This window comes from Ranitomeya imitator, chromosome 1, assembly GCF_032444005.1.
Source record: "Ranitomeya imitator isolate aRanImi1 chromosome 1, aRanImi1.pri, whole genome shotgun sequence".
In the NCBI taxonomy this organism is placed as follows: Eukaryota; Metazoa; Chordata; class Amphibia; order Anura; family Dendrobatidae; genus Ranitomeya; species Ranitomeya imitator.
This window is the reverse complement of record NC_091282.1, coordinates 76,037,269-76,057,648: the sequence shown is the minus strand read 5'-3', so window position 1 is coordinate 76,057,648 and position 20,380 is coordinate 76,037,269. Positions and strand designations below refer to the sequence as shown.

The following is a 20,380-nucleotide window of genomic DNA, read 5'->3' as shown; positions in this document are numbered from 1 at the left end:
CACAAAAGATGCTCTGCTGAGCCGAAGCGATGCTTTGGAGAAAAGCTCCAAGCAGCGGGCAGACGTGGCCTTTGGCTCCCCCTTGTGGGGGAAGGATGCCACCTTCCCTGTGTCGCTGCTATGCTTTGTTTATTGTTTCTTGGTTGGTTTGAGGTTGTTGCCTTTGCTCGACACTTTGGCCCTTTTTGACCCCCCCACCCCCGGCTGGTGGGGATTGAGCAAGTCGCTTGCATCTCGTTGACTTGGTGACGACATGGCTTGCTCTGCTTGTCTGCAGGTGCAGGCGGGCATGCTCGCGGGAGGGCACCTGCAGCATCCCCATCTCACAGCCTTGGGGCTGGAGCTGGAGCTGTGAGTGGGCCGCTGGTGCGCAGCTATCTGCGGTTTGCTCCTCCTGCCCTTGAGCCTCCTCCAGCGTGCATCCTCTTGAGCGGAGATGAGTGAGTCATGAGAGGGTGCCGGCAGCTGGAGCTCGAGCTGTCTACAGCATGTTCTCAGGCCAGCGCAGCAACGTGACGCGAGGCTGGGGCGGAGCCGAGGCTCCTATATGCAAATGACTCAGGCTGCTGCTGTGCATCTTGGGCGGCTTTTGACTTGAGCTCGGCCTGCCCTGTGGGGGGTCGGAGTGGGCGTCAGCCGCGTCGGGAGCGACCGGCGCCTCCCACTCGAGGAGCCTCCGTGCGGTCTGTGCCGAACGCCACCCCCCACCCCCTCCCTTTCGGGCACGAGACTCCGCGATGTTGGGGAGCTGCGTCGGAGGGGCGCTCGTCGGGCCGGCGGGCCCCAACTCATACTTACCTGGCAGGGGAGATACCATGATCACTAAGGTGGTTCTCCCAGGGTGAGGCTCATCCATTGCACTCCGGGTGTGCTGACCCCTGCGATTTCCCCAAATGCGGGAAACTCGACTGCATAATTTGTGGTAGTGGGGGACTGCGTTCGCGCTTTCCCCTGATTTCCTATGGTCAAAGACAGAACACAAAAGATGCTCTGCTGAGCCGAAGCGATGCTTTGGAGAAAAGCTCCAAGCAGCGGGCAGACGTGGCCTTTGGCTCCCCCTTGTGGGGGAAGGATGCCACCTTCCCTGTGTCGCTGCTATGCTTTGTTTATTGTTTCTTGGTTGGTTTGAGGTTGTTGCCTTTGCTCGACACTTTGGCCCTTTTTGACCCCCCCACCCCCGGCTGGTGGGGATTGAGCAAGTCGCTTGCATCTCGTTGACTTGGTGACGACATGGCTTGCTCTGCTTGTCTGCAGGTGCAGGCGGGCATGCTCGCGGGAGGGCACCTGCAGCATCCCCATCTCACAGCCTTGGGGCTGGAGCTGGAGCTGTGAGTGGGCCGCTGGTGCGCAGCTATCTGCGGTTTGCTCCTCCTGCCCTTGAGCCTCCTCCAGCGTGCATCCTCTTGAGCGGAGATGAGTGAGTCATGAGAGGGTGCCGGCAGCTGGAGCTCGAGCTGTCTACAGCATGTTCTCAGGCCAGCGCAGCAACGTGACGCGAGGCTGGGGCGGAGCCGAGGCTCCTATATGCAAATGACTCAGGCTGCTGCTGTGCATCTTGGGCGGCTTTTGACTTGAGCTCGGCCTGCCCTGTGGGGGGTCGGAGTGGGCGTCAGCCGCGTCGGGAGCGACCGGCGCCTCCCACTCGAGGAGCCTCCGTGCGGTCTGTGCCGAACGCCACCCCCCACCCCTTCCCTTTCGGGCACGAGACTCCGCGATGTTGGGGAGCTGCGTCGGAGGGGCGCTCGTCGGGCCGGCGGGCCCCAACTCATACTTACCTGGCAGGGGAGATACCATGATCACTAAGGTGGTTCTCCCAGGGTGAGGCTCATCCATTGCACTCCGGGTGTGCTGACCCCTGCGATTTCCCCAAATGCGGGAAACTCGACTGCATAATTTGTGGTAGTGGGGGACTGCGTTCGCGCTTTCCCCTGATTTCCTATGGTCAAAGACAGAACACAAAAGATGCTCTGCTGAGCCGAAGCGATGCTTTGGAGAAAAGCTCCAAGCAGCGGGCAGACGTGGCCTTTGGCTCCCCCTTGTGGGGGAAGGATGCCACCTTCCCTGTGTCGCTGCTATGCTTTGTTTATTGTTTCTTGGTTGGTTTGAGGTTGTTGCCTTTGCTCGACACTTTGGCCCTTTTTGACCCCCCCACCCCCGGCTGGTGGGGATTGAGCAAGTCGCTTGCATCTCGTTGACTTGGTGACGACATGGCTTGCTCTGCTTGTCTGCAGGTGCAGGCGGGCATGCTCGCGGGAGGGCACCTGCAGCATCCCCATCTCACAGCCTTGGGGCTGGAGCTGGAGCTGTGAGTGGGCCGCTGGTGCGCAGCTATCTGCGGTTTGCTCCTCCTGCCCTTGAGCCTCCTCCAGCGTGCATCCTCTTGAGCGGAGATGAGTGAGTCATGAGAGGGTGCCGGCAGCTGGAGCTCGAGCTGTCTACAGCATGTTCTCAGGCCAGCGCAGCAACGTGACGCGAGGCTGGGGCGGAGCCGAGGCTCCTATATGCAAATGACTCAGGCTGCTGCTGTGCATCTTGGGCGGCTTTTGACTTGAGCTCGGCCTGCCCTGTGGGGGGTCGGAGTGGGCGTCAGCCGCGTCGGGAGCGACCGGCGCCTCCCACTCGAGGAGCCTCCGTGCGGTCTGTGCCGAACGCCACCCCCCACCCCCTCCCTTTCGGGCACGAGACTCCGCGATGTTGGGGAGCTGCGTCGGAGGGGCGCTCGTCGGGCCGGCGGGCCCCAACTCATACTTACCTGGCAGGGGAGATACCATGATCACTAAGGTGGTTCTCCCAGGGTGAGGCTCATCCATTGCACTCCGGGTGTGCTGACCCCTGCGATTTCCCCAAATGCGGGAAACTCGACTGCATAATTTGTGGTAGTGGGGGACTGCGTTCGCGCTTTCCCCTGATTTCCTATGGTCAAAGACAGAACACAAAAGATGCTCTGCTGAGCCGAAGCGATGCTTTGGAGAAAAGCTCCAAGCAGCGGGCAGACGTGGCCTTTGGCTCCCCCTTGTGGGGGAAGGATGCCACCTTCCCTGTGTCGCTGCTATGCTTTGTTTATTGTTTCTTGGTTGGTTTGAGGTTGTTGCCTTTGCTCGACACTTTGGCCCTTTTTGACCCCCCCACCCCCGGCTGGTGGGGATTGAGCAAGTCGCTTGCATCTCGTTGACTTGGTGACGACATGGCTTGCTCTGCTTGTCTGCAGGTGCAGGCGGGCATGCTCGCGGGAGGGCACCTGCAGCATCCCCATCTCACAGCCTTGGGGCTGGAGCTGGAGCTGTGAGTGGGCCGCTGGTGCGCAGCTATCTGCGGTTTGCTCCTCCTGCCCTTGAGCCTCCTCCAGCGTGCATCCTCTTGAGCGGAGATGAGTGAGTCATGAGAGGGTGCCGGCAGCTGGAGCTCGAGCTGTCTACAGCATGTTCTCAGGCCAGCGCAGCAACGTGACGCGAGGCTGGGGCGGAGCCGAGGCTCCTATATGCAAATGACTCAGGCTGCTGCTGTGCATCTTGGGCGGCTTTTGACTTGAGCTCGGCCTGCCCTGTGGGGGGTCGGAGTGGGCGTCAGCCGCGTCGGGAGCGACCGGCGCCTCCCACTCGAGGAGCCTCCGTGCGGTCTGTGCCGAACGCCACCCCCCACCCCCTCCCTTTCGGGCACGAGACTCCGCGATGTTGGGGAGCTGCGTCGGAGGGGCGCTCGTCGGGCCGGCGGGCCCCAACTCATACTTACCTGGCAGGGGAGATACCATGATCACTAAGGTGGTTCTCCCAGGGTGAGGCTCATCCATTGCACTCCGGGTGTGCTGACCCCTGCGATTTCCCCAAATGCGGGAAACTCGACTGCATAATTTGTGGTAGTGGGGGACTGCGTTCGCGCTTTCCCCTGATTTCCTATGGTCAAAGACAGAACACAAAAGATGCTCTGCTGAGCCGAAGCGATGCTTTGGAGAAAAGCTCCAAGCAGCGGGCAGACGTGGCCTTTGGCTCCCCCTTGTGGGGGAAGGATGCCACCTTCCCTGTGTCGCTGCTATGCTTTGTTTATTGTTTCTTGGTTGGTTTGAGGTTGTTGCCTTTGCTCGACACTTTGGCCCTTTTTGACCCCCCCACCCCCGGCTGGTGGGGATTGAGCAAGTCGCTTGCATCTCGTTGACTTGGTGACGACATGGCTTGCTCTGCTTGTCTGCAGGTGCAGGCGGGCATGCTCGCGGGAGGGCACCTGCAGCATCCCCATCTCACAGCCTTGGGGCTGGAGCTGGAGCTGTGAGTGGGCCGCTGGTGCGCAGCTATCTGCGGTTTGCTCCTCCTGCCCTTGAGCCTCCTCCAGCGTGCATCCTCTTGAGCGGAGATGAGTGAGTCATGAGAGGGTGCCGGCAGCTGGAGCTCGAGCTGTCTACAGCATGTTCTCAGGCCAGCGCAGCAACGTGACGCGAGGCTGGGGCGGAGCCGAGGCTCCTATATGCAAATGACTCAGGCTGCTGCTGTGCATCTTGGGCGGCTTTTGACTTGAGCTCGGCCTGCCCTGTGGGGGGTCGGAGTGGGCGTCAGCCGCGTCGGGAGCGACCGGCGCCTCCCACTCGAGGAGCCTCCGTGCGGTCTGTGCCGAACGCCACCCCCCACCCCCTCCCTTTCGGGCACGAGACTCCGCGATGTTGGGGAGCTGCGTCGGAGGGGCGCTCGTCGGGCCGGCGGGCCCCAACTCATACTTACCTGGCAGGGGAGATACCATTCTCTCTGGGTGAGTATTGCTTCTCAGCCTTCTGACGGGCAGCAGTGGTGGGAGACTACTTCTGTTTCTTGTTGGTTGGCGGTTGCGATCGGGGTTCCCCTTGTGGGGCCCTGGTGTGCGATAGAGTGGCGACTGTGTTTATCTGCTACGAAAATGGTGGAGAAGGCACGTGGATTAGAGGACTCTGTCCGTCTACAAGTCCTGTCTGGACATGAGGAAGAAATTGGCCTGGACCAAATTTGCATGGATGTCTTGAAGAACATAAGAAGCCTTAAGGTAACAGATGTATTGGCACTGCAGGATTTTCAAAAGCAGGGAATTTATGATATCACGTTTGTTTCCTTGGGTATATGTCAGAAAGTCTACATGGAGCTGGTGCGGATGAAGGAGAAGAAAGAAGTGGAATGCCTGGAGTTTATTGTTGTGGAGCCCCTTTTTCAACAGACTTACAAGTATGTTGTGGTACATATGTATAATCCCAAGGTTCCAGATGATACCGTAACCCATTTTTTGAGAAGATACTGTTATGAAGTCAAATTCCTGGGGAAGATGAAAAATAGGCATAACTATTATAATGGCAAAAGAAGATACTTGGTGAAATTAATTCCTGATGCAACAGCCATTGGGGGGGCTCTGAGCATTCCTGCACAATTTTCAATTGGGGGGGAGAGGGGTTTTTGTTTCTACACTGGACAAATTGAATATTGTAGAAAGTGTCATATGTACGGACATGTGCAGAAAGAATGCCCGGTGCAAGGAATTGTTTGTAAGAATTGTGGGAAGCCCGGCCACATGGTGGATAGTTGCCCTGAGGCAAAGGTGTGTGATTTGTGTGGGTTGGAAGGTCACTTTGCCAGGAAATGTAGATTGTGGACTCAGATTCCTAAGTCCTATGCGGAGGCAACTAGTGGTCACTGGGGAAATAAGAGTGATGGTAAGAGTGGTGAGCATGAAAGCGCTAAGAATGAGAAAAGTGAGTTTGGTGGAAAAGGCAAACCTGAGCATCGTGCTGGTGTGATAGTTTCAAATGCAGCTAAAGAGCAAAGAAGTCAGAAACAAAATGGTGGAAGTAAAGTGAGCCATGCTGGATCTAAGATGGAGGATGGAGGGCGGGGCCAGGAAGGGGGAAAAGATTTTCAGAGCTCTCCTATAGTTGATCTGGGCGAGGCCAAGAATGCAATGGAGACTGTGTCTGAAGGACAGGGCCTTGGTGGTGAATTTGCATATGCTAATGCAGGCGTATGTGTGGACCCTGTAGTGGGGGAGGGAGATGGGGAAGGAATGGAGTTTCAGGAGGAGGAGGAGGAGGAGGATTCAGATCGGACGCTCACTCCTGGGCAGAGGGATGGGGGGACTAGTAGTAGTGATGAAAGTGTTTTTGAGGATGGTGATGATGATGATGATGATGATGGGGAGGATGAGGAAGAGGATGAGGAAATAGCTTCCTCGCTCACTAAAAAGAGTAGAATGGAGGGGTGTTGGTCTGGTGGGCAGGGAGATCCTGTCTCTCCAAGGCCAGGTGTTTCTAACAGGGGCTCGGATCCTGAGTCGCCTGATATATGTAGAAAGGTGGATAGTAGGAATACTCCTTTCTCTGAATCATGATGGAGAATGTATGGTGGAAAATAATTTTTTTTGCCATGATGAGTTTATGTGTTGCTTCCCTGAATGTGCGAGGGATCAGTTCTTCTATCAGGAGAGCAGGTATATTAGATTATATGGAGAGGGTGAATGCTGACATTATATGTCTACAAGAATGTGCAATAAAAGCCTCACCGCATGCAAGTGAATGGAGCAGGGGGCAGTCTTTTTGGTCTCCTTGTACAGACAATAAAAATGAGGGGGTTGGCATACTATTGAAAAATAATAATTTAAAAGTATTACAGTTTAAAATTATCATACCTGGAAGATGTTTGTTTTTGTTATTAGATTTCTTAGGTCACCGGGTAAGGGTTTTTAATATTTATGCCCCTGCGGACAAGAAAGCACGGGTGTCCTTTTTGGAGTCGGTAAAGTGGTTTCTGCCAGGTAGAGATTTTTCTATAATAGCAGGTGATTTTAATTGCATTAGATCTGCAAATGATCGTAAGAGCTCTGCGGAATTCAGGACGGATGTGACTTCCAATATGTTGAATCAAGTGGTGCAGGATTTACGCTACACGGATGTGGGTTTGATGGTTCGGCCGAATGAAAACAAGTTTACATTTGTGGCGGACAGTGGGCGTTGTAGTTCCCGGATCGATTATGTGTTTGTGTCTGAAGGGATCAAAGTTACCAAATGTAATCATGTGACAAACACTTTTTCTGATCATAAGATGGTAATGGTGGATCTGTGTATTGTTGAGTCCCTTGCTTTTGGCAAGGGGCTCTGGAAGCTAAATGTAAGCCTGCTGGAAGAAGAGGAGGTGAGAAGTGGTTTTAAAAACGTGTTTACATTCTGTGTGTCTGAACAGCACCGTTTTAAAAATCTGCTGGAATGGTGGGATTGGGCAAAGGAGAAATTTGCATATTATTTTAAAGGGGTGTGTTTTAAAAGAGCAAAAGCCAAAAGAGATCAAGAGGAAGCAATAATTTCTAAGATGGAAGCGCTTTATAAGTTTAAAAGAGCTGGGATGGAGGTGGATAATGAGATTGCTGATTTGAAGGAGGATTTTAAAAAAACACTAATTGAAAAAGGGAAATCTATTGTCTTTAAAGCAAAAATACAGCACATGGAAGAAGATGAGCAATGTACAAGATATTTTTTTAAGAAATGTTTTAAGCCTAAAGGGGTTTTTAAGTCTGTTTTTACTCCTGCAGGTGAGAAGTCTGGGGAGGAAATGATTAATGGTATTCATTCTTTTTATAAAACCCTTTTTTCGAATGACAGCAGAGCCAGTGATGCAGAAATCAATGATTATTGTAATATTTTGACTGATAATATTCCTGAAGAAAAGGTGTCTTTTCTAAGTGATGGGCTCAAAAAGGATGAAGTGAGGCGTGCTGTGGATGGACTGGCGAAAGGGAAGACACCTGGCTGTGATGGCCTTCCTGTGGAATTTTATGTAGTATTTTGGGACATTTTAGGTGTGGAATTTTATCGGGTGGTGGAATATGTTTTTACTCATGCGGTTCTGTCTGACTCTATGCGTAGAGGGATCGTCACTTTGATACATAAGAAGGGTGATGTGAGAGAAATTAAAAACTGGAGACCAATAACTTTGCTCAATTGTGATTACAAGATTATTTCCAAAATTGTGGCAAGTAGATTGAGTGAAGTAATAATGGACATGGTGGGTGAATACCAAGCATGTGCAGTGCCAGGTAGGAGAATATCGGACAACTTGTTGCTTTTAAGGGACTTAATTTATTACGCTAATTTTAATAAGAACCCCCTTCTTGTACAGTCAGTTGACCTGGAAAAAGCTTTTGATAAAGTTTCACATAGATTTTTGTTTGCTGCACTTAGACACCTTGGGATCCCCACTAAATTATTGAACATTATTAAGTCTTTTTATTGTGGAGTTAGTAGTCAGCTCTTAATTAATGGTCACGTGAGTTCTAGTTTTAATATTCTATCTGGCGTTAGGCAAGGGTGCCCTTTGTCTCCTATTCTTTTTATTTGCGTAGTAGAAGCTCTTTTAAAAAGTGTGCAAGTCGATAAGTGTGTGGATGGTGCCTTTGTCCCTGGAGGAATGGGGGGTCCTGTGAAATCATTAAGTTACATGGATGACATTGCTTTTATTTGTGGTTCGCAAGCTGAGCTTAATAGGATAAATCTTCATGTAAGAATTTTTTGTTGTGTGGCTGGAATGGCTGTAAATTGGAGTAAGTGTCAGTTTTGCAACTTTGGAAGGCAGGTGGATGTTAGTGTGGTGGGAGTAGAAAGAAAAGAAGAGATAGAGGTCCTCGGTGTTATCTTTGAAAAGGATCTTAAAGGGAAGAAGAGTCTGAGGATCCTGGAAAATAAAACAGAACAGAAACTGAATTATTGGAAATTAAGGAACTTGTCTCTGAGAGGGAAGGTACTTATCGTGAAGTCAGTGATCCTTCCATTACTGCTATATACTGCTCTGATATTTCCGCCTGCGAGTTTATGGACTAAGAGAGTTACAAGGAAACTGTTTACCTTTTTTTGGGGGTCAAAGATGGAAAAATTAAGGAGAGGAAAAGTGATGCTTTCTGTGGAAATGGGGGGCTGTGGCTTTCCAAATATGGAAAGGTTTTTAAAGATGCACTATTTGTTGAATATTTATAGACTTTCCCAGAGTAAAAGTAAGGCTGCAGACATGTGCAGGTTTTTGGCAGGATGGCTGTTTCAGAAATGGAGCTGGTGTGAGAAGGATTTGAGGAAGCCGGTCGCGTTTGTGGTTCCGTCTTTTTATGTAGTACTTAAGTCCTTCTATGATCAAATTGGTTTAAGCCCCACAGATAGACCTGATAAAAGAGAGATTGTTAAGAGATTAAAGGAGAGAGAATTTTTATGTGATGTGCCATCCTGCAATACTGCGCAATCAAGGCAAGTCTGGAAGCTGTTTTTTGTTATAGGAATCAGCAATCGGCAAAAGGACGTAACTTGGATGGCATTACAAGGATGTTTGCCAACACGAGCTTTTTTGAATAGAAGAGGGATACGGGTTCAAGAATTTTGTCCAAGGGAGGGATGTAAGGATCCAGAGACAATTCAGCACATTTTTTGGGACTGTCCTTTTGCAAAAAAAGTTTTTACCCTTTTATCCCGTTTTTTTATTGCTCTTGTTGGGTTCCATTGCTTTGATTTTAGAAGGATGTTAACAGGTCAAGATTTCAATCACTTGGAAAGGAGACGGATGAGTTGGATTATTTTTGCCATATATAAGGAAGTTTTGTGGGATTCACGGAACCTGGTTATTTTTAAAAAGGTGTGTCTCTCTCCAATGGACTGTAAGAACATTTTTCTTGCCAGGTTGTTTTATGTTTATCTATTAGATAAGAAAAGACTCGGTGAAACAACAGCAGAAACACTTTGGAAGTACTCACAGTGGAATGATTACTGTAGGTAGGATTTTGATTATTTTTTGGTGATCGGGATTGTTTTTTTTGTTTATGGGAGATTTTTCCATATGATGATCAGTAAACTTGTTAATTGAACGAGCAGATGATGCATGCGTTAATGAGAGTTCCAATCTGAGGAAAAAGGTTCTCCCAGGGTGAGGCTCATCCATTGCACTCCGGGTGTGCTGACCCCTGCGATTTCCCCAAATGCGGGAAACTCGACTGCATAATTTGTGGTAGTGGGGGACTGCGTTCGCGCTTTCCCCTGATTTCCTATGGTCAAAGACAGAACACAAAAGATGCTCTGCTGAGCCGAAGCGATGCTTTGGAGAAAAGCTCCAAGCAGCGGGCAGACGTGGCCTTTGGCTCCCCCTTGTGGGGGAAGGATGCCACCTTCCCTGTGTCGCTGCTATGCTTTGTTTATTGTTTCTTGGTTGGTTTGAGGTTGTTGCCTTTGCTCGACACTTTGGCCCTTTTTGACCCCCCCACCCCCGGCTGGTGGGGATTGAGCAAGTCGCTTGCATCTCGTTGACTTGGTGACGACATGGCTTGCTCTGCTTGTCTGCAGGTGCAGGCGGGCATGCTCGCGGGAGGGCACCTGCAGCATCCCCATCTCACAGCCTTGGGGCTGGAGCTGGAGCTGTGAGTGGGCCGCTGGTGCGCAGCTATCTGCGGTTTGCTCCTCCTGCCCTTGAGCCTCCTCCAGCGTGCATCCTCTTGAGCGGAGATGAGTGAGTCATGAGAGGGTGCCGGCAGCTGGAGCTCGAGCTGTCTACAGCATGTTCTCAGGCCAGCGCAGCAACGTGACGCGAGGCTGGGGCGGAGCCGAGGCTCCTATATGCAAATGACTCAGGCTGCTGCTGTGCATCTTGGGCGGCTTTTGACTTGAGCTCGGCCTGCCCTGTGGGGGGTCGGAGTGGGCGTCAGCCGCGTCGGGAGCGACCGGCGCCTCCCACTCGAGGAGCCTCCGTGCGGTCTGTGCCGAACGCCACCCCCCACCCCCTCCCTTTCGGGCACGAGACTCCGCGATGTTGGGGAGCTGCGTCGGAGGGGCGCTCGTTGGGGCGGCGGGCCCCAACTCATACTTACCTGGCAGGGGAGATACCATGATCACTAAGGTGGTTCTCCCAGGGTGAGGCTCATCCATTGCACTCCGGGTGTGCTGACCCCTGCGATTTCCCCAAATGCGGGAAACTCGACTGCATAATTTGTGGTAGTGGGGGACTGCGTTCGCGCTTTCCCCTGATTTCCTATGGTCAAAGACAGAACACAAAAGATGCTCTGCTGAGCCGAAGCGATGCTTTGGAGAAAAGCTCCAAGCAGCGGGCAGACGTGGCCTTTGGCTCCCCCTTGTGGGGGAAGGATGCCACCTTCCCTGTGTCGCTGCTATGCTTTGTTTATTGTTTCTTGGTTGGTTTGAGGTTGTTGCCTTTGCTCGACACTTTGGCCCTTTTTGACCCCCCCACCCCCGGCTGGTGGGGATTGAGCAAGTCGCTTGCATCTCGTTGACTTGGTGACGACATGGCTTGCTCTGCTTGTCTGCAGGTGCAGGCGGGCATGCTCGCGGGAGGGCACCTGCAGCATCCCCATCTCACAGCCTTGGGGCTGGAGCTGGAGCTGTGAGTGGGCCGCTGGTGCGCAGCTATCTGCGGTTTGCTCCTCCTGCCCTTGAGCCTCCTCCAGCGTGCATCCTCTTGAGCGGAGATGAGTGAGTCATGAGAGGGTGCCGGCAGCTGGAGCTCGAGCTGTCTACAGCATGTTCTCAGGCCAGCGCAGCAACGTGACGCGAGGCTGGGGCGGAGCCGAGGCTCCTATATGCAAATGACTCAGGCTGCTGCTGTGCATCTTGGGCGGCTTTTGACTTGAGCTCGGCCTGCCCTGTGGGGGGTCGGAGTGGGCGTCAGCCGCGTCGGGAGCGACCGGCGCCTCCCACTCGAGGAGCCTCCGTGCGGTCTGTGCCGAACGCCACCCCCCACCCCCTCCCTTTCGGGCACGAGACTCCGCGATGTTGGGGAGCTGCGTCGGAGGGGCGCTCGTCGGGCCGGCGGGCCCCAACTCATACTTACCTGGCAGGGGAGATACCATGATCACTAAGGTGGTTCTCCCAGGGTGAGGCTCATCCATTGCACTCCGGGTGTGCTGACCCCTGCGATTTCCCCAAATGCGGGAAACTCGACTGCATAATTTGTGGTAGTGGGGGACTGCGTTCGCGCTTTCCCCTGATTTCCTATGGTCAAAGACAGAACACAAAAGATGCTCTGCTGAGCCGAAGCGATGCTTTGGAGAAAAGCTCCAAGCAGCGGGCAGACGTGGCCTTTGGCTCCCCCTTGTGGGGGAAGGATGCCACCTTCCCTGTGTCGCTGCTATGCTTTGTTTATTGTTTCTTGGTTGGTTTGAGGTTGTTGCCTTTGCTCGACACTTTGGCCCTTTTTGACCCCCCCACCCCCGGCTGGTGGGGATTGAGCAAGTCGCTTGCATCTCGTTGACTTGGTGACGACATGGCTTGCTCTGCTTGTCTGCAGGTGCAGGCGGGCATGCTCGCGGGAGGGCACCTGCAGCATCCCCATCTCACAGCCTTGGGGCTGGAGCTGGAGCTGTGAGTGGGCCGCTGGTGCGCAGCTATCTGCGGTTTGCTCCTCCTGCCCTTGAGCCTCCTCCAGCGTGCATCCTCTTGAGCGGAGATGAGTGAGTCATGAGAGGGTGCCGGCAGCTGGAGCTCGAGCTGTCTACAGCATGTTCTCAGGCCAGCGCAGCAACGTGACGCGAGGCTGGGGCGGAGCCGAGGCTCCTATATGCAAATGACTCAGGCTGCTGCTGTGCATCTTGGGCGGCTTTTGACTTGAGCTCGGCCTGCCCTGTGGGGGGTCGGAGTGGGCGTCAGCCGCGTCGGGAGCGACCGGCGCCTCCCACTCGAGGAGCCTCCGTGCGGTCTGTGCCGAACGCCACCCCCCACCCCCTCCCTTTCGGGCACGAGACTCCGCGATGTTGGGGAGCTGCGTCGGAGGGGCGCTCGTTGGGGCGGCGGGCCCCAACTCATACTTACCTGGCAGGGGAGATACCATGATCACTAAGGTGGTTCTCCCAGGGTGAGGCTCATCCATTGCACTCCGGGTGTGCTGACCCCTGCGATTTCCCCAAATGCGGGAAACTCGACTGCATAATTTGTGGTAGTGGGGGACTGCGTTCGCGCTTTCCCCTGATTTCCTATGGTCAAAGACAGAACACAAAAGATGCTCTGCTGAGCCGAAGCGATGCTTTGGAGAAAAGCTCCAAGCAGCGGGCAGACGTGGCCTTTGGCTCCCCCTTGTGGGGGAAGGATGCCACCTTCCCTGTGTCGCTGCTATGCTTTGTTTATTGTTTCTTGGTTGGTTTGAGGTTGTTGCCTTTGCTCGACACTTTGGCCCTTTTTGACCCCCCCACCCCCGGCTGGTGGGGATTGAGCAAGTCGCTTGCATCTCGTTGACTTGGTGACGACATGGCTTGCTCTGCTTGTCTGCAGGTGCAGGCGGGCATGCTCGCGGGAGGGCACCTGCAGCATCCCCATCTCACAGCCTTGGGGCTGGAGCTGGAGCTGTGAGTGGGCCGCTGGTGCGCAGCTATCTGCGGTTTGCTCCTCCTGCCCTTGAGCCTCCTCCAGCGTGCATCCTCTTGAGCGGAGATGAGTGAGTCATGAGAGGGTGCCGGCAGCTGGAGCTCGAGCTGTCTACAGCATGTTCTCAGGCCAGCGCAGCAACGTGACGCGAGGCTGGGGCGGAGCCGAGGCTCCTATATGCAAATGACTCAGGCTGCTGCTGTGCATCTTGGGCGGCTTTTGACTTGAGCTCGGCCTGCCCTGTGGGGGGTCGGAGTGGGCGTCAGCCGCGTCGGGAGCGACCGGTGCCTCCCACTCGAGGAGCCTCCGTGCGGTCTGTGCCGAACGCCACCCCCCACCCCCTCCCTTTCGGGCACGAGACTCCGCGATGTTGGGGAGCTGCGTCGGAGGGGCGCTCGTCGGGCCGGCGGGCCCCAACTCATACTTACCTGGCAGGGGAGATACCATGATCACTAAGGTGGTTCTCCCAGGGTGAGGCTCATCCATTGCACTCCGGGTGTGCTGACCCCTGCGATTTCCCCAAATGCGGGAAACTCGACTGCATAATTTGTGGTAGTGGGGGACTGCGTTCGCGCTTTCCCCTGATTTCCTATGGTCAAAGACAGAACACAAAAGATGCTCTGCTGAGCCGAAGCGATGCTTTGGAGAAAAGCTCCAAGCAGCGGGCAGACGTGGCCTTTGGCTCCCCCTTGTGGGGGAAGGATGCCACCTTCCCTGTGTCGCTGCTATGCTTTGTTTATTGTTTCTTGGTTGGTTTGAGGTTGTTGCCTTTGCTCGACACTTTGGCCCTTTTTGACCCCCCCACCCCCGGCTGGTGGGGATTGAGCAAGTCGCTTGCATCTCGTTGACTTGGTGACGACATGGCTTGCTCTGCTTGTCTGCAGGTGCAGGCGGGCATGCTCGCGGGAGGGCACCTGCAGCATCCCCATCTCACAGCCTTGGGGCTGGAGCTGGAGCTGTGAGTGGGCCGCTGGTGCGCAGCTATCTGCGGTTTGCTCCTCCTGCCCTTGAGCCTCCTCCAGCGTGCATCCTCTTGAGCGGAGATGAGTGAGTCATGAGAGGGTGCCGGCAGCTGGAGCTCGAGCTGTCTACAGCATGTTCTCAGGCCAGCGCAGCAACGTGACGCGAGGCTGGGGCGGAGCCGAGGCTCCTATATGCAAATGACTCAGGCTGCTGCTGTGCATCTTGGGCGGCTTTTGACTTGAGCTCGGCCTGCCCTGTGGGGGGTCGGAGTGGGCGTCAGCCGCGTCGGGAGCGACCGGCGCCTCCCACTCGAGGAGCCTCCGTGCGGTCTGTGCCGAACGCCACCCCCCACCCCCTCCCTTTCGGGCACGAGACTCCGCGATGTTGGGGAGCTGCGTCGGAGGGGCGCTCGTCGGGCCGGCGGGCCCCAACTCATACTTACCTGGCAGGGGAGATACCATGATCACTAAGGTGGTTCTCCCAGGGTGAGGCTCATCCATTGCACTCCGGGTGTGCTGACCCCTGCGATTTCCCCAAATGCGGGAAACTCGACTGCATAATTTGTGGTCGTGGGGGACTGCGTTCGCGCTTTCCCCTGATTTCCTATGGTCAAAGACAGAACACAAAAGATGCTCTGCTGAGCCGAAGCGATGCTTTGGAGAAAAGCTCCAAGCAGCGGGCAGACGTGGCCTTTGGCTCCCCCTTGTGGGGGAAGGATGCCACCTTCCCTGTGTCGCTGCTATGCTTTGTTTATTGTTTCTTGGTTGGTTTGAGGTTGTTGCCTTTGCTCGACACTTTGGCCCTTTTTGACCCCCCCACCCCCGGCTGGTGGGGATTGAGCAAGTCGCTTGCATCTCGTTGACTTGGTGACGACATGGCTTGCTCTGCTTGTCTGCAGGTGCAGGCGGGCATGCTCGCGGGAGGGCACCTGCAGCATCCCCATCTCACAGCCTTGGGGCTGGAGCTGGAGCTGTGAGTGGGCCGCTGGTGCGCAGCTATCTGCGGTTTGCTCCTCCTGCCCTTGAGCCTCCTCCAGCGTGCATCCTCTTGAGCGGAGATGAGTGAGTCATGAGAGGGTGCCGGCAGCTGGAGCTCGAGCTGTCTACAGCATGTTCTCAGGCCAGCGCAGCAACGTGACGCGAGGCTGGGGCGGAGCCGAGGCTCCTATATGCAAATGACTCAGGCTGCTGCTGTGCATCTTGGGCGGCTTTTGACTTGAGCTCGGCCTGCCCTGTGGGGGGTCGGAGTGGGCGTCAGCCGCGTCGGGAGCGACCGGCGCCTCCCACTCGAGGAGCCTCCGTGCGGTCTGTGCCGAACGCCACCCCCCACCCCCTCCCTTTCGGGCACGAGACTCCGCGATGTTGGGGAGCTGCGTCGGAGGGGCGCTCGTCGGGCCGGCGGGCCCCAACTCATACTTACCTGGCAGGGGAGATACCATGATCACTAAGGTGGTTCTCCCAGGGTGAGGCTCATCCATTGCACTCCGGGTGTGCTGACCCCTGCGATTTCCCCAAATGCGGGAAACTCGACTGCATAATTTGTGGTAGTGGGGGACTGCGTTCGCGCTTTCCCCTGATTTCCTATGGTCAAAGACAGAACACAAAAGATGCTCTGCTGAGCCGAAGCGATGCTTTGGAGAAAAGCTCCAAGCAGCGGGCAGACGTGGCCTTTGGCTCCCCCTTGTGGGGGAAGGATGCCACCTTCCCTGTGTCGCTGCTATGCTTTGTTTATTGTTTCTTGGTTGGTTTGAGGTTGTTGCCTTTGCTCGACACTTTGGCCCTTTTTGACCCCCCCACCCCCGGCTGGTGGGGATTGAGCAAGTCGCTTGCATCTCGTTGACTTGGTGACGACATGGCTTGCTCTGCTTGTCTGCAGGTGCAGGCGGGCATGCTCGCGGGAGGGCACCTGCAGCATCCCCATCTCACAGCCTTGGGGCTGGAGCTGGAGCTGTGAGTGGGCCGCTGGTGCGCAGCTATCTGCGGTTTGCTCCTCCTGCCCTTGAGCCTCCTCCAGCGTGCATCCTCTTGAGCGGAGATGAGTGAGTCATGAGAGGGTGCCGGCAGCTGGAGCTCGAGCTGTCTACAGCATGTTCTCAGGCCAGCGCAGCAACGTGACGCGAGGCTGGGGCGGAGCCGAGGCTCCTATATGCAAATGACTCAGGCTGCTGCTGTGCATCTTGGGCGGCTTTTGACTTGAGCTCGGCCTGCCCTGTGGGGGGTCGGAGTGGGCGTCAGCCGCGTCGGGAGCGACCGGCGCCTCCCACTCGAGGAGCCTCCGTGCGGTCTGTGCCGAACGCCACCCCCCACCCCCTCCCTTTCGGGCACGAGACTCCGCGATGTTGGGGAGCTGCGTCGGAGGGGCGCTCGTCGGGCCGGCGGGCCCCAACTCATACTTACCTGGCAGGGGAGATACCATGATCACTAAGGTGGTTCTCCCAGGGTGAGGCTCATCCATTGCACTCCGGGTGTGCTGACCCCTGCGATTTCCCCAAATGCGGGAAACTCGACTGCATAATTTGTGGTAGTGGGGGACTGCGTTCGCGCTTTCCCCTGATTTCCTATGGTCAAAGACAGAACACAAAAGATGCTCTGCTGAGCCGAAGCGATGCTTTGGAGAAAAGCTCCAAGCAGCGGGCAGACGTGGCCTTTGGCTCCCCCTTGTGGGGGAAGGATGCCACCTTCCCTGTGTCGCTGCTATGCTTTGTTTATTGTTTCTTGGTTGGTTTGAGGTTGTTGCCTTTGCTCGACACTTTGGCCCTTTTTGACCCCCCCACCCCCGGCTGGTGGGGATTGAGCAAGTCGCTTGCATCTCGTTGACTTGGTGACGACATGGCTTGCTCTGCTTGTCTGCAGGTGCAGGCGGGCATGCTCGCGGGAGGGCACCTGCAGCATCCCCATCTCACAGCCTTGGGGCTGGAGCTGGAGCTGTGAGTGGGCCGCTGGTGCGCAGCTATCTGCGGTTTGCTCCTCCTGCCCTTGAGCCTCCTCCAGCGTGCATCCTCTTGAGCGGAGATGAGTGAGTCATGAGAGGGTGCCGGCAGCTGGAGCTCGAGCTGTCTACAGCATGTTCTCAGGCCAGCGCAGCAACGTGACGCGAGGCTGGGGCGGAGCCGAGGCTCCTATATGCAAATGACTCAGGCTGCTGCTGTGCATCTTGGGCGGCTTTTGACTTGAGCTCGGCCTGCCCTGTGGGGGGTCGGAGTGGGCGTCAGCCGCGTCGGGAGCGACCGGCGCCTCCCACTCGAGGAGCCTCCGTGCGGTCTGTGCCGAACGCCACCCCCCACCCCCTCCCTTTCGGGCACGAGACTCCGCGATGTTGGGGAGCTGCGTCGGAGGGGCGCTCGTCGGGCCGGCGGGCCCCAACTCATACTTACCTGGCAGGGGAGATACCATGATCACTAAGGTGGTTCTCCCAGGGTGAGGCTCATCCATTGCACTCCGGGTGTGCTGACCCCTGCGATTTCCCCAAATGCGGGAAACTCGACTGCATAATTTGTGGTAGTGGGGGACTGCGTTCGCGCTTTCCCCTGATTTCCTATGGTCAAAGACAGAACACAAAAGATGCTCTGCTGAGCCGAAGCGATGCTTTGGAGAAAAGCTCCAAGCAGCGGGCAGACGTGGCCTTTGGCTCCCCCTTGTGGGGGAAGGATGCCACCTTCCCTGTGTCGCTGCTATGCTTTGTTTATTGTTTCTTGGTTGGTTTGAGGTTGTTGCCTTTGCTCGACACTTTGGCCCTTTTTGACCCCCCCACCCCCGGCTGGTGGGGATTGAGCAAGTCGCTTGCATCTCGTTGACTTGGTGACGACATGGCTTGCTCTGCTTGTCTGCAGGTGCAGGCGGGCATGCTCGCGGGAGGGCACCTGCAGCATCCCCATCTCACAGCCTTGGGGCTGGAGCTGGAGCTGTGAGTGGGCCGCTGGTGCGCAGCTATCTGCGGTTTGCTCCTCCTGCCCTTGAGCCTCCTCCAGCGTGCATCCTCTTGAGCGGAGATGAGTGAGTCATGAGAGGGTGCCGGCAGCTGGAGCTCGAGCTGTCTACAGCATGTTCTCAGGCCAGCGCAGCAACGTGACGCGAGGCTGGGGCGGAGCCGAGGCTCCTATATGCAAATGACTCAGGCTGCTGCTGTGCATCTTGGGCGGCTTTTGACTTGAGCTCGGCCTGCCCTGTGGGGGGTCGGAGTGGGCGTCAGCCGCGTCGGGAGCGACCGGCGCCTCCCACTCGAGGAGCCTCCGTGCGGTCTGTGCCGAACGCCACCCCCCACCCCCTCCCTTTCGGGCACGAGACTCCGCGATGTTGGGGAGCTGCGTCGGAGGGGCGCTCGTCGGGCCGGCGGGCCCCAACTCATACTTACCTGGCAGGGGAGATACCATGATCACTAAGGTGGTTCTCCCAGGGTGAGGCTCATCCATTGCACTCCGGGTGTGCTGACCCCTGCGATTTCCCCAAATGCGGGAAACTCGACTGCATAATTTGTGGTAGTGGGGGACTGCGTTCGCGCTTTCCCCTGATTTCCTATGGTCAAAGACAGAACACAAAAGATGCTCTGCTGAGCCGAAGCGATGCTTTGGAGAAAAGCTCCAAGCAGCGGGCAGACGTGGCCTTTGGCTCCCCCTTGTGGGGGAAGGATGCCACCTTCCCTGTGTCGCTGCTATGCTTTGTTTATTGTTTCTTGGTTGGTTTGAGGTTGTTGCCTTTGCTCGACACTTTGGCCCTTTTTGACCCCCCCACCCCCGGCTGGTGGGGATTGAGCAAGTCGCTTGCATCTCGTTGACTTGGTGACGACATGGCTTGCTCTGCTTGTCTGCAGGTGCAGGCGGGCATGCTCGCGGGAGGGCACCTGCAGCATCCCCATCTCACAGCCTTGGGGCTGGAGCTGGAGCTGTGAGTGGGCCGCTGGTGCGCAGCTATCTGCGGTTTGCTCCTCCTGCCCTTGAGCCTCCTCCAGCGTGCATCCTCTTGAGCGGAGATGAGTGAGTCATGAGAGGGTGCCGGCAGCTGGAGCTCGAGCTGTCTACAGCATGTTCTCAGGCCAGCGCAGCAACGTGACGCGAGGCTGGGGCGGAGCCGAGGCTCCTATATGCAAATGACTCAGGCTGCTGCTGTGCATCTTGGGCGGCTTTTGACTTGAGCTCGGCCTGCCCTGTGGGGGGTCGGAGTGGGCATCAGCCGCGTCGGGAGCGACCGGCGCCTCCCACTCGAGGAGCCTCCGTGCGGTCTGTGCCGAACGCCACCCCCCACCCCCTCCCTTTCGGGCACGAGACTCCGCGATGTTGGGGAGCTGCGTCGGAGGGGCGCTCGTCGGGCCGGCGGGCCCCAACTCATACTTACCTGGCAGGGGAGATACCATGATCACTAAGGTGGTTCTCCCAGGGTGAGGCTCATCCATTGCACTCCGGGTGTGCTGACCCCTGCGATTTCCCCAAATGCGGGAAACTCGACTGCATAATTTGTGGTAGTGGGGGACTGCGTTCGCGCTTTCCCCTGATTTCCTATGGTCAAAGACAGAACACAAAAGATGCTCTGCTGAGCCGAAGCGATGCTTTGGAGAAAAGCTCCAAGCAGCGGGCAGACGTGGCCTTTGGCTCCCCCTTGTGGGGGAAGGATGCCACCTTCCCTGTGTCGCTGCTATGCTTTGTTTATTGTTTCTTGGTTGGTTTGAGGTTGTTGCCTTTGCTCGACACTTTGGCCCTTTTTGACCCCCCCACCCCCGGCTGGTGGGGATTGAGCAAGTCGCTTGCATCTCGTTGACTTGGTGACGACATGGCTTGCTCTGCTTGTCTGCAGGTGCAGGCGGGCATGCTCGCGGGAGGGCACCTGCAGCATCCCCATCTCACAGCCTTGGGGCTGGAGCTGGAGCTGTGAGTGGGCCGCTGGTGCGCAGCTATCTGCGGTTTGCTCCTCCTGCCCTTGAGCCTCCTCCAGCGTGCATCCTCTTGAGCGGAGATGAGTGAGTCATGAGAGGGTGCCGGCAGCTGGAGCTCGAGCTGTCTACAGCATGTTCTCAGGCCAGCGCAGCAACGTGACGCGAGGCTGGGGCGGAGCCGAGGCTCCTATATGCAAATGACTCAGGCTGCTGCTGTGCATCTTG

At 56.1% G+C, this 20,380-nt stretch overlaps 14 non-coding genes and 1 pseudogene across 14 annotated transcripts; all 15 read left to right on the top strand.

Moving 5' to 3' along the window:
* The first annotated feature begins 790 nt into the window (after positions 1 to 790).
* On the top strand, positions 791 to 954 carry LOC138660142 (U1 spliceosomal RNA). Its single transcript, XR_011317626.1, has one exon. It is a non-coding gene; the product is annotated as a U1 spliceosomal RNA (small nuclear RNA).
* Positions 955 to 1,767: 813 nt separating this feature from the next.
* LOC138660141 (U1 spliceosomal RNA) lies at positions 1,768 to 1,931 on the top strand. Its single transcript, XR_011317625.1, has one exon. It is a non-coding gene; the product is annotated as a U1 spliceosomal RNA (small nuclear RNA).
* Positions 1,932 to 2,744: 813 nt separating this feature from the next.
* On the top strand, positions 2,745 to 2,908 carry LOC138660140 (U1 spliceosomal RNA). Its single transcript, XR_011317624.1, has one exon. It is a non-coding gene; the product is annotated as a U1 spliceosomal RNA (small nuclear RNA).
* An 813-nt stretch (positions 2,909 to 3,721) lies between these two features.
* Positions 3,722 to 3,885, top strand: LOC138660139 (U1 spliceosomal RNA). The gene has a single exon (XR_011317623.1). It is a non-coding gene; the product is annotated as a U1 spliceosomal RNA (small nuclear RNA).
* Positions 3,886 to 9,826: 5,941 nt separating this feature from the next.
* On the top strand, positions 9,827 to 10,006 carry LOC138660414 (U1 spliceosomal RNA; annotated as a pseudogene).
* An 813-nt stretch (positions 10,007 to 10,819) lies between these two features.
* LOC138660138 (U1 spliceosomal RNA) lies at positions 10,820 to 10,983 on the top strand. The gene has a single exon (XR_011317622.1). It is a non-coding gene; the product is annotated as a U1 spliceosomal RNA (small nuclear RNA).
* An 813-nt stretch (positions 10,984 to 11,796) lies between these two features.
* On the top strand, positions 11,797 to 11,960 carry LOC138660137 (U1 spliceosomal RNA). Its single transcript, XR_011317621.1, has one exon. It is a non-coding gene; the product is annotated as a U1 spliceosomal RNA (small nuclear RNA).
* Positions 11,961 to 12,773: 813 nt separating this feature from the next.
* LOC138660136 (U1 spliceosomal RNA) lies at positions 12,774 to 12,937 on the top strand. The gene has a single exon (XR_011317620.1). It is a non-coding gene; the product is annotated as a U1 spliceosomal RNA (small nuclear RNA).
* An 813-nt stretch (positions 12,938 to 13,750) lies between these two features.
* Positions 13,751 to 13,914, top strand: LOC138660135 (U1 spliceosomal RNA). The gene has a single exon (XR_011317619.1). It is a non-coding gene; the product is annotated as a U1 spliceosomal RNA (small nuclear RNA).
* An 813-nt stretch (positions 13,915 to 14,727) lies between these two features.
* On the top strand, positions 14,728 to 14,891 carry LOC138660336 (U1 spliceosomal RNA). The gene has a single exon (XR_011317792.1). It is a non-coding gene; the product is annotated as a U1 spliceosomal RNA (small nuclear RNA).
* An 813-nt stretch (positions 14,892 to 15,704) lies between these two features.
* LOC138660134 (U1 spliceosomal RNA) lies at positions 15,705 to 15,868 on the top strand. Its single transcript, XR_011317618.1, has one exon. It is a non-coding gene; the product is annotated as a U1 spliceosomal RNA (small nuclear RNA).
* Positions 15,869 to 16,681: 813 nt separating this feature from the next.
* Positions 16,682 to 16,845, top strand: LOC138660132 (U1 spliceosomal RNA). The gene has a single exon (XR_011317617.1). It is a non-coding gene; the product is annotated as a U1 spliceosomal RNA (small nuclear RNA).
* Positions 16,846 to 17,658: 813 nt separating this feature from the next.
* On the top strand, positions 17,659 to 17,822 carry LOC138660131 (U1 spliceosomal RNA). Its single transcript, XR_011317616.1, has one exon. It is a non-coding gene; the product is annotated as a U1 spliceosomal RNA (small nuclear RNA).
* Positions 17,823 to 18,635: 813 nt separating this feature from the next.
* On the top strand, positions 18,636 to 18,799 carry LOC138660130 (U1 spliceosomal RNA). The gene has a single exon (XR_011317615.1). It is a non-coding gene; the product is annotated as a U1 spliceosomal RNA (small nuclear RNA).
* An 813-nt stretch (positions 18,800 to 19,612) lies between these two features.
* Positions 19,613 to 19,776, top strand: LOC138660129 (U1 spliceosomal RNA). The gene has a single exon (XR_011317614.1). It is a non-coding gene; the product is annotated as a U1 spliceosomal RNA (small nuclear RNA).
* Positions 19,777 to 20,380: the final 604 nt, after the last annotated feature.